At 52.9% G+C, this 9370-nt stretch overlaps 1 long non-coding RNA gene across 1 annotated transcript; it reads left to right on the top strand.

The window, feature by feature from the left end:
- Nucleotides 1-301: 301 nt before the first annotated feature.
- LOC119153961 lies at nt 302-1620 on the top strand. The gene is made up of 3 exons (XR_005106277.1): nt 302-612; nt 1070-1145; nt 1447-1620. It is a non-coding gene; the product is annotated as an uncharacterized LOC119153961 (long non-coding RNA).
- Nucleotides 1621-9370: the final 7750 nt, after the last annotated feature.

Raw genomic sequence — 9370 nt, 5'->3', positions numbered from 1 at the left:
CCTTTTTCCCAGCTTTTCTGCAGCTAGCTCCATGAGCAAGCCTTGGCTCCAGTGCCAGCGGAGCTGGTCGGGTCAGGCCGGGATTCAAGGCTCCCAGGAAAACCATAAATATTGCGAGGCTGGGGATGCAGCAGGGAGCTGGCAGGAGGGGAGGGAAAGACGGAGGGAGGCGGTGGATTCTGCATTTTTTGCTGGGGCCTCAGCCGAGCCCAATAGTTAATCATTAAAATATGCTTATATGTAACTAATCTCCACAGGACAATGAACTGAGAAATTATTTAAGGCAATTTAAATGGGTCAGTGTAGTCGCTATAATGAGTGCGCTTTGGGCCAGTGGGAGCTCCTATAAAAGCGGGTGGGGAAGAAATAGCAGCGGGTGGGAAGAGATCACCGAAGACCCAACGTGTGTCCTGAGCCGCCTCCTGACGTGCGGAGATCCTCCTGCTCTGCCCGAAACCAGGCTCCTGCTCCGGGCCGAGCCCTTCTTCGGCTACGGGTGATCCCTTGGGCGGTCTGGCTGGGGTGGGAAGGACGGGGTCTGCCCGGAGCCGGCACTCGCTGCCACCCCGTGCCGCTGATGGGGACCAGAATCGCCTCTTTCGGTCTAAAAAGGTGCAAGTCAGTGGCTGTGTGAGTTGGGGGTGGCACCGCTCGGGCTGGGGGGCAGCGGGATGCTCTTCCACGAGGCGGGTCAGACCCAGGGCAGCGGCTGTGTTTGGTGAAACCCCATTTGGGCTTGCGGGTTTGGAAACGCTATGGTGTCGGCAGTGCTACCGCGGTGTTATCCCACAGGGACACGTGGCACCGAGCGGGTGCCGCTGCTGGGGCTTTGCAGCAGCTCTGCAAGGGGAATGGAGCGGGGGACGGGAATGGAAATGCATTTTAGCGGACTTCGATCAGCCTGTGAGAGGGGTGATACAAGCCTGGCTACGGTTAGGGTTGTATCTGCTTGTATGTCAGATACGAGCTGACCCTGACAGCTGTCTCAAGTCCTGTCCTGCAAGCTCGGCGCTTGGCTCCCAGCCTTCTCACCAGCACGTTTCGGCTTTATCCCCGGTTTTATTTGCAGCCCCACGGGACTGATGCACCAGCACCGTGGGGGCGTGCAGCTGAGACCCTGCAGCGTAGCACTGACCATGGCTGGGGTGAGAATATACCTGCTGGAGGGAGAAGTGACACCGAGCTTTCTGCCGGCCTTGTCACCTGCCTTAAAATACCCCAAAGAGGTGTTAAGTGCAGTTATTTGTAGCTCCATGTACAGACGTTGACTCCTGTGGCGATGCACACTGCTGCCCTTGCTGCCAGCCCTTAAACAAGCAGCAAATCCCAACATCTCTAGCCACCAGTTTCATCCTGCTACTTGCTTTTTCTCGGGTCTTTTAGTTTAATAGTATTTAATCCGTCTTTTTTTTTTTTTTTACTTTTCTGTCTTTTGTCCAATTTTAGGTCATATACAGTTGATTTATACAATATTCCACATTACACGAAATCAGCTTTCATCTCCCTTTTCCCTGCTTGCAAATAAGCAAACGGGTGCGAGGACTTTCGGAGGTAATCGTCACTGCGCTGGCCAGCTGCTCTCCGATCCAGAAAATAAAGAGCACGGCCTGTTTCCTGTTAGATGTTGCTGGTCGCATTGATTTACATTGTTTGTCTCATGTTTTATGGCTTCCAAGCTGATGTTGCGTTAAGCTGGCTGGAGTTTAGGCAAGAAATCAAATGCAGGCACTGGCAGGCTGCCGCGGGCGCGTTCGTGAGGGCTGATCGCATAGTCACATTTTCTTAGTCACCGGAGGAGAAATAGCAGCGCTGCCTTGCCTGTGTCCTGGCGGGTTTGCATCCCTGCTGCGCTGGTAAAAGGCGCTTTTGGGAAGTTTGGAAATTTTTGGCAATTCAACCCGGGGGGCAATGCAGGTGGCGGAGGGGGTGCTGGAGCCGGCGTTTGGTGGCTGTGGGCCATCTCCCGTCTTTATCTTGACCCTTGAGCTTTTCTTTTCTTTTCTTTTCTTTTCTTTTCTTTTCTTTTCTTTTCTTTTCTTTTCTTTTCTTTTCTTTTCTTTTCTTTTCTTTTCTTTTCTTTTCTTTTCTTTTCTTTTCTTTTCTTTTCTTTTCTTTTCTTTTCTTTTCTTTTTTCTTTTCTTTTTTTTCATCTTATATCATTCCCTGTCCTGTTGAGGAGGGGAATGAGAATGCAGCAGGGTGGGTGCCCGGTAGCCCACCCCAGCCAGCCCACCGAATCCACGGACTGGGGCAGAAATTCATGTATATATTTATATATGTGTGTGTGTGCCCAGAACCATAGGATATCTGAAGCGGGAAGAGATCCAGAGGGATTGCTGAGTCCATCTCCCTGCTCCTTGCAGGACTACCTAAAACCAAACTGTATGCCTCAGAGCATCATCCAGACACTCCTTGAACTCTGCCAGGCTCGGTGCCAGCACCGCTTCCCCGGGGAGCCTGTCCCAGCGTATCCATGTGCATGATACGTATATATATAATATATATATACATATATTTAAGTGTTTTAGGCAAAGCAGAATGAATTTCTCCTGTCCTTGCCCCCAGGGCTTGGGGTGCAGATGAACTGTGCTGTGTGCTGCTGCGAGGGGGCAGTGGGGGGATGCGGGGTGGAGGATGCGGGGGGCAGCAGAGGGGATGCGGGGGGCAGTGGAGGGGATGCAAGAGGCAGCAGCGGGGTGCGAGGGGCAGTGGGGGGGGATGCGAGGGGCACGCTGTGGGTCCGGACCCCGAGGGTTTGCTGCCCTCACCCTCGCTGCCTCTCAGCAAGTCTCTGCGCTGAGCTGCGGCTGTGTTGGTAAAAACCACCCAGCCCAAAGCCCAGAGCTTTCCATCCGCCTGGGGTTAGTCGGCGGCTGTCTGCAGAGCGAGGCAGGGATTCCTGCCCGGAGGAACCCGACGGATTTGGAATCCAAAGCCCTGATCTAAGGGCAAAAGCCTCTTGCCAGCCACACGAGTGAAGAGTTTCTTATTTCATTTTACAAGCGTCAGCAGCGCTTAGGCTAGGGAGCGCTGCCTTTTCTGCACTGTTTCTGGCAGGGAAAGCCTGTTTTTTTGTTTTGTTTTTTTCCTTAGGAAAACGAGAAATAGAATACTCCTATAGAATTGAATGCGAGAGAATGTGCCGAAGCTAATCTTAGGGAATACACCTACAGGAGAGAGCGGATCCCTACGGCAATAGGTCGAACGGCATTTAGCGTTGGCTGTGGATCGGCTGTTCACGTGCGTGTGTTTGGGAAAAGCGGAGCAGTCGTGCCGGGGGTGTTGGGGGCAGGAGAGTCCTGGGTTTGCTGTTCCTCTTCCCTCTCTCCATCAGGCTCTGGCACATGGATGGCTGCTCTCTTTTATCGATGTAAAAGTGCCATTGTAGGAAGGTGGGCTCATGATTTGCCTCTGCCAGTGCAATTTTGGTTTTCTTAAGGGAAAAAACAAGATTGCATCTTTTTGTGCCCCAGGTTTTTCATATCAAGGGGCAGAGCTTCGGTAGAGTCTCTTCGGTGCATTTTGTCTTTCTCTGTACTGCTTTTTAAATTTAACATCTGTTTTCTAGTTGAGGGGGATATTACCTGGCAGTTAGAGCTGGGGACAGGGGGAAAGGAGGTCTGGATTTTGCGTCTACAATGAATTTATAGTTTGGTCTGGGCCATTTTTGGTGGGTGCAGATTTCAGCTGTCTTCGTTCCCTCCGGCTCCCTGCTTGGCTCCCACTGCTCCCATCACCTCTCCGGTGATAGTGCCACCTCTGTTTCCAGTGAGGGCTGTTCCCCTCCCTGTAGCAAACCCAGCTGCATCTCGGCGAGCTCGGAGAGAGCGTTGGGTGCTGTGCTCCCATCCGAAAAAAAGAAAAAAAAAAAGATTGATGGAACCCAAAGCAGAGGAGGCTCTGCCGAAGGCACTGCGCCTCCCTCCCCTGTTCACCGTCCTCCCAGACTTTGGCCAGGGGGCTCAGGCTTCACCCGTTCCACAACATGCCTCACTCAAGACCTGCAGGTACAGCTTTGGAAATAAAAAATGGGTCTAAATCGGGGGTTTTCCCACGACAGCCTGGGCTGAGCTGCTCAGCCACTGCAAACAGGGAGAACCACTGCCAGGGCAGGGCGCTGGATCCACGGAATGGGCCTGTCCCCAAAAGCAATGGGATTTTATTAAATTTTTTTTTTTCTTAGCATGTTGCATTACCATCCTCATCTCCCCCCAGAAAAGGTGCTGAACCACAGTTGCCGAAGCGGGACTTGCTGGTGGCGAGCCTGCAAGCAGCAGGGCTGCACGGCCGCCCCGTGGAGGGAGAATTAAGGATTAAATCGATTTCTTTTAGATGACAAATCAAGCTCAGCCATAAAGGAGGTAGGGGGTGATGAAAACACTGGAAGTCTGGAACAAGAAACACAAGGAACCACATCAGGGCTGGGATTTCAATTCTGTCTTGTCTCATCTTTAATAGTGTGAATTTTAACACCGCTTGTAAGAAACTCAAAGGAAACGGCTTCACCGCGTGTGACTTCATTAGCAGCATTTGTGGGGCTCCTGCACAGCTTCAGGTTAATTTACAAACTGTTTACACTCCTATAGCTCCTTGCCAGCTGGCCAGCTAACGAAGGGATGAGCGACGCACCCGCCGAGCGTTCACCCTGCGCCTGGCGGAGATGCTGCCGTGTTTAGGCAACGGGACGGTTTTGTTTTCCGAGCTGCTGTGGTTGTAGGAGCCAAGTCCTGCAGGACCAGCCAGGCTGGCATCCCGCTCTGGAGAAACCCGGTGCCTGTAGCCAACAGCACGAGCAGGGTGTGCGGCCGAGGCCATGTCACTGCTGTCTCACTGCCACCGTCACAGCCAGAGATCTGAAAGCTTTGATCCGGTGCAAGCAGAGCTCGGTGTCTTTGGCACTAGGGTTTTTTGGGTGGTTTTGTTTGGGTTTAGTTCTTTTTTTATTTTTTTCCTTTTGGAAGCTGAGGTTTGTGAGCTGCTCTTTCACCTCCTTGTGCTGTTTTCCAGACACAGATGAGATAATTTCTTGTATTGTTGACATCACATATAAGCTAACGGCTATTGAACTCATTAAGTGGCCACCACACATGCTACTGCTTTACAAACTCAGGGCTTAATCCTGCAAACCGCTGGGCATCGTCATTTAAACTTCATGGGACAAGTCCCACAAGAAATAGCTTATCCCTCTTCTGTCCATGGTTGGCACGCTGCCGCCAGTGCTTTCCCGGGCAGACGCCGGTGGATGTGACAAACGAACGTGCTGCAGCCGGGCTGTGCCCATGCAACAGGGCTCTGCAGAGCATCGCTCCTCACTGGGGGTGACAGCCCGGTGCTCCCTGCCCCCCCGCCAGCCATGCAGGGCACATGGCAACAGCTTAGCCAGTCTCTGTAAGATTGGAAATTTTTTAAATTTTTTTTTTTTTTTTAGGGAAACCTAAAGAAGGGGAAAGAATTAGGCAATGGCTTGTTCTCAGATGTTCCCGTGCCGGAGACGAGCACTCCGCCTGCACACGTCCGTCGTGCCACATAGGCAGCTGTCTGCAAGCCAAGAACACGGGAAGATGCCTATAAACATAAAAGAGGAGAGTATTCACTCCTGCACTGTGACTGGAAAAACAGCTACTTCTATATTTATTGGATGGCTAGGACGCCTACCAGCTGGAAAATCCCGAGGACTCTGCACCTCCAGAGGCTCCTACAGCTGGGGAAAAAAAATCTCCCCATGAAATAAAAAAATCTGATGGCTAAAACGCCTCGCCTCCAAGACCAGGGATGGGACTGCACAGAGATATTCCTAGCCCCATGATTATTTCTCCAGGCACGTGGAATGATCGGTTCTCAGCTGTCCCTTTTAGAAAGCAGAAGACACAAGATCAGACAGAGAGGGGGAAATATGGAGCTATTTATCACAAAGACCTGCTTTATGGGGTCAGAGCAGAAACCCCCTTGTTCCTCCCTGAGCCACAAGGTCGGGTTCCACCCACCTGAAGAGAAGCTGGTGTTCTCCTGGCTTTGATAATCTCCATTTAAATCCTGAAATGGTGCTTGCAGCAGCAAAGCCAGCCCGGCTTGGCGATGGAGCGTGGCCCTGCTGGGATTAGGGAAATAAGGGGTAAAAGCTGGGGCTGGAGCTGCACAGAGGTGGGCTTCTAGGGGCCGCAGCACCCGGGTAGTTTAAGCCGGGGCTCAGCAAAGGTGCCCAGCCCCCCAGCCTGGACCTCCAGCATGGTCTGAGCAGTGCAAAGCGTGGTTGTGAGGGAACCAGCTCTGAAGTGTCATGCTTTGCCCTCCCACGGGATGCCGGGCAGTGGGGAGCGAGCTGAGCTTTTATTTTTTCATGCTGATGCCTTTTGTGGCAGGTAGAGGCAGCTGTGTAATGGGATGGGGGAGAGTGGGTTGGGAGAGCGGGATGAGCCTGTGCCCTGCGAGAGCGAGAGGGATCGCTGCAAGTGAACCTGGGGAAAGCCGGAGGGAGAGCAGTGATGCTTCAGGTTATGCACCAGGATGATGCTGTGCGTCCAGGTTCGGTGTATCCCTGTGCTGGCAGCTGAGACTTTTTGCAGGCGAACACGAAGAATGTTCTTTCTGGTTCCACGGTGATTCCCACAGCTTGGTTTTACTGGCGTTGGTCAGCAACTTGTGTGGCTACTGAAAATGCCCGTTGGTGCCCCAGCCCATCGGTGCATGCACCACGTCTGCTCCAGCATCCCCTGGGGCAAACTTTGCATGCCAACGCGATCAATAGGTGAGGCAGCCAGGCCAGAAAAATAATATCAGTAGCAGAGAAAAGCAATAAAACCGAGCGCGCCTCTGGGAAACAGAGACAGACGTTAGCATCCTTCCAAGTTAAACAGCATCCTCGCTGGGTTTGCAGCTGACAGGTTTGCTCTGCTCGTAAGACAGGCTGCATTAAGCACAAGGCGCGATTCCGGGTGCAGAAACATCTATTCAGCAGAAAACATCTTTTCCTCCTGCTCTGAGGGGATGCAGAGGAATGTCATCGGCTTAATGTCTTGTGGGGCCTGTTTGCTGTAAGCTCAGAGGCTTGTGAACACCATCCTTGGACGTTCTCCTTCTCCAGGAATTGTAAGTCTTCCTTGAATGTCCAGGCTGGGTTTTTTTGGCTGTGTCTGCGCTCACAGACGCCGCTGGGATCCATCGTGGTGTCTGGGTGCCAGCTGCCCCCATTGCTCCCCAACCTGCTGTGACATGCGGCCAGGAGCAAGGCATCCCTGTCCCCTGCCCCTGCTTTGGGAATCTGGACTAACCCTCAGCTCCAGATGAATTTTGGGCATCTCAGAGGCTGGGATGGGGAGAGGGATGCTGCCCCACGGTACTCCCCTGGCCAAGGCACCCACTGAGGGCTTGAAGTCCGTGCAGGTGTAACCGCTGGCAGTTTACTTTGCAGGTGAGATGTTACATCCATCCTTTTTCCCCCAGCCAGAGGGCAGTTTGTTCGTACTCATAAAGGCAGAGATAACGAGATAACAGGTTGATTTAAGCGTGTTGTTGACACAGAGCCAACCAAGCACTTAAGCGGGGTTGCTTGGGTGGCTGGGGGAAGGGTGCCCAGCTGTGCTCCAGGCTCTGAGAGAGCACAGGCACAGCCGAGGCTTGGGATTTCTGAATTACTTCTGCCAAAAGGCCAAATGAATTTCCCAGATGCACACAGGACAAGCTGAAATCCAACTCAGTTGCTTCGTGCTTTATCCTATCCATATCCTCCTCCAAATCCCTCTGTTCCCTCAGTTCCTTCTGGAACGGATCTAATCCTGTGTCACCTATAACAGAGGTATCAGGGAGATTTGCTGAGGCAGAAGCAACAGCTGAGCCTCTCCGCCCTCCGCCCCCCGCTTTACCGAGCAGGGAGATGAAAGCCCCAAGTACCAACCCTCCTCCATCTGCCCCTCGGCAAAGGAGAGATGCTCCCCATGTGAGACAGCCAGCCAAAAGCTGGATTGTGCAATTGCTGCTGAGGCATTCGAGGAAAAAGAATCACATTTAACAGTTCCTAAGCCAGCAAGTGCAGCTCTGCTTGCTCGGGGCTGGGGGAATGAGCTGGGCAGAGCCAGAGGGAAATTCTTTGCATTTATAGGATTGGGAAGGTGGAATTAAGGTAAAACAGTCCTGGATGGGGGCCAGGCTATCTGGACTAGCAAGCTTTCTCTTGCTTTTAAGCATCAGATTGGAATTAAAGAATGCTTTTGGAGTGGAGTGGGTGTCAGGAAAAGCATTGTATTGGAAGTCTAGAGAGGAGGGGAAAAAAAAAAAAAAAAAGAAAAAAGACTCATTTTTGCCTCTGAATGTGCCAGACCTCCAGCTAGCAGAGGTCAGGGCAGCACGGCTGGAGATGTCGCTTGCTTGCACGCTGGCCTGGCAACTTGTGTGGTGTGGGAGGAAAGCTGCTGCTCACTGGGCAGGCCTTGGTACGAGGGTAAGGCAGCAAAATCTGGCACTGCTGCCCGAGCTGTGACAGCCTGCACTGGCTGAGGCTGTGCGAAGTGGCACCTGGACCCTCCGGCATGCCCTGGACCCCTGATGTGCCCTGGATCCCGCACGCAGAGGGAGCACGGATGCAGCCCCCGGGCTCAGCCCCTGCAGGCAGCGATGCCATAGCGGTCATTTGGGGGAAAAGTTTCATTTACATTGTGGCTCATGTTTGGAAACACGAAAAGAAAAGCTTACTGTAGGCTCCTGAACAACAGCAGGACTCAGGGCTGCTCTTCCTTCCTCCTCCTCTTCCCACCTGCAATCCCAGACCCGCTGTGTGGCACTGCTGGAATTTTGGGCATGGGAACAACCGTCAGCTGTGCCACCGCTGAGGGAAGCGGGGCACAAAGCGTGCACAGCCACCAGGACCTGCTGCTGTTCCCCCTGGAGCTCAGCAAACCCCCAGCTGTGCCCCCTCTGTGCCCACCACACTCCCCCCACGCTGCAGCTTCGGTCCTGGGCTCACCCTCCATCCCGGGCAGGCGGTGAGCCCTGGCAGCAAAGAATTATTTCCAAGCTTCAAGGAACAGCACAGGACCAAACGGACAGGGAGCAGCCAATGCAACTGTCAGATGATGAACAATTAATTGCTATCGCTTCTCGTAGTGTTTATCCACCAGCAGCAGCAGCTTCGCAGCCGAGAGGGAATCTCCGTGCCAAGACGTTACGTGGTGCACTATGTGATGGGTTATTCCACCCGTGGCTCGCAGACAAGTGCTGATGAAAGAAGGGCCCCGTGTGGGGCACCCACTACATACTAGCCCCATCTGCTTCCTACAGCAGCATCCTGCTTTCCCCTTTTCCCTGGAGAACAGGATTTTTCCCCCCCAGAGGCACCGTTTGATTGCCACCAATGGGAAGCCTTTAAAAGGGACCATTT

The sequence above is a fragment of the Falco rusticolus genome, chromosome 1 (assembly GCF_015220075.1).
Source record: "Falco rusticolus isolate bFalRus1 chromosome 1, bFalRus1.pri, whole genome shotgun sequence".
NCBI classification, from domain to species: domain Eukaryota; kingdom Metazoa; phylum Chordata; class Aves; order Falconiformes; family Falconidae; genus Falco; species Falco rusticolus.
This window is presented reverse-complemented; position numbering and strand designations above follow the sequence as displayed.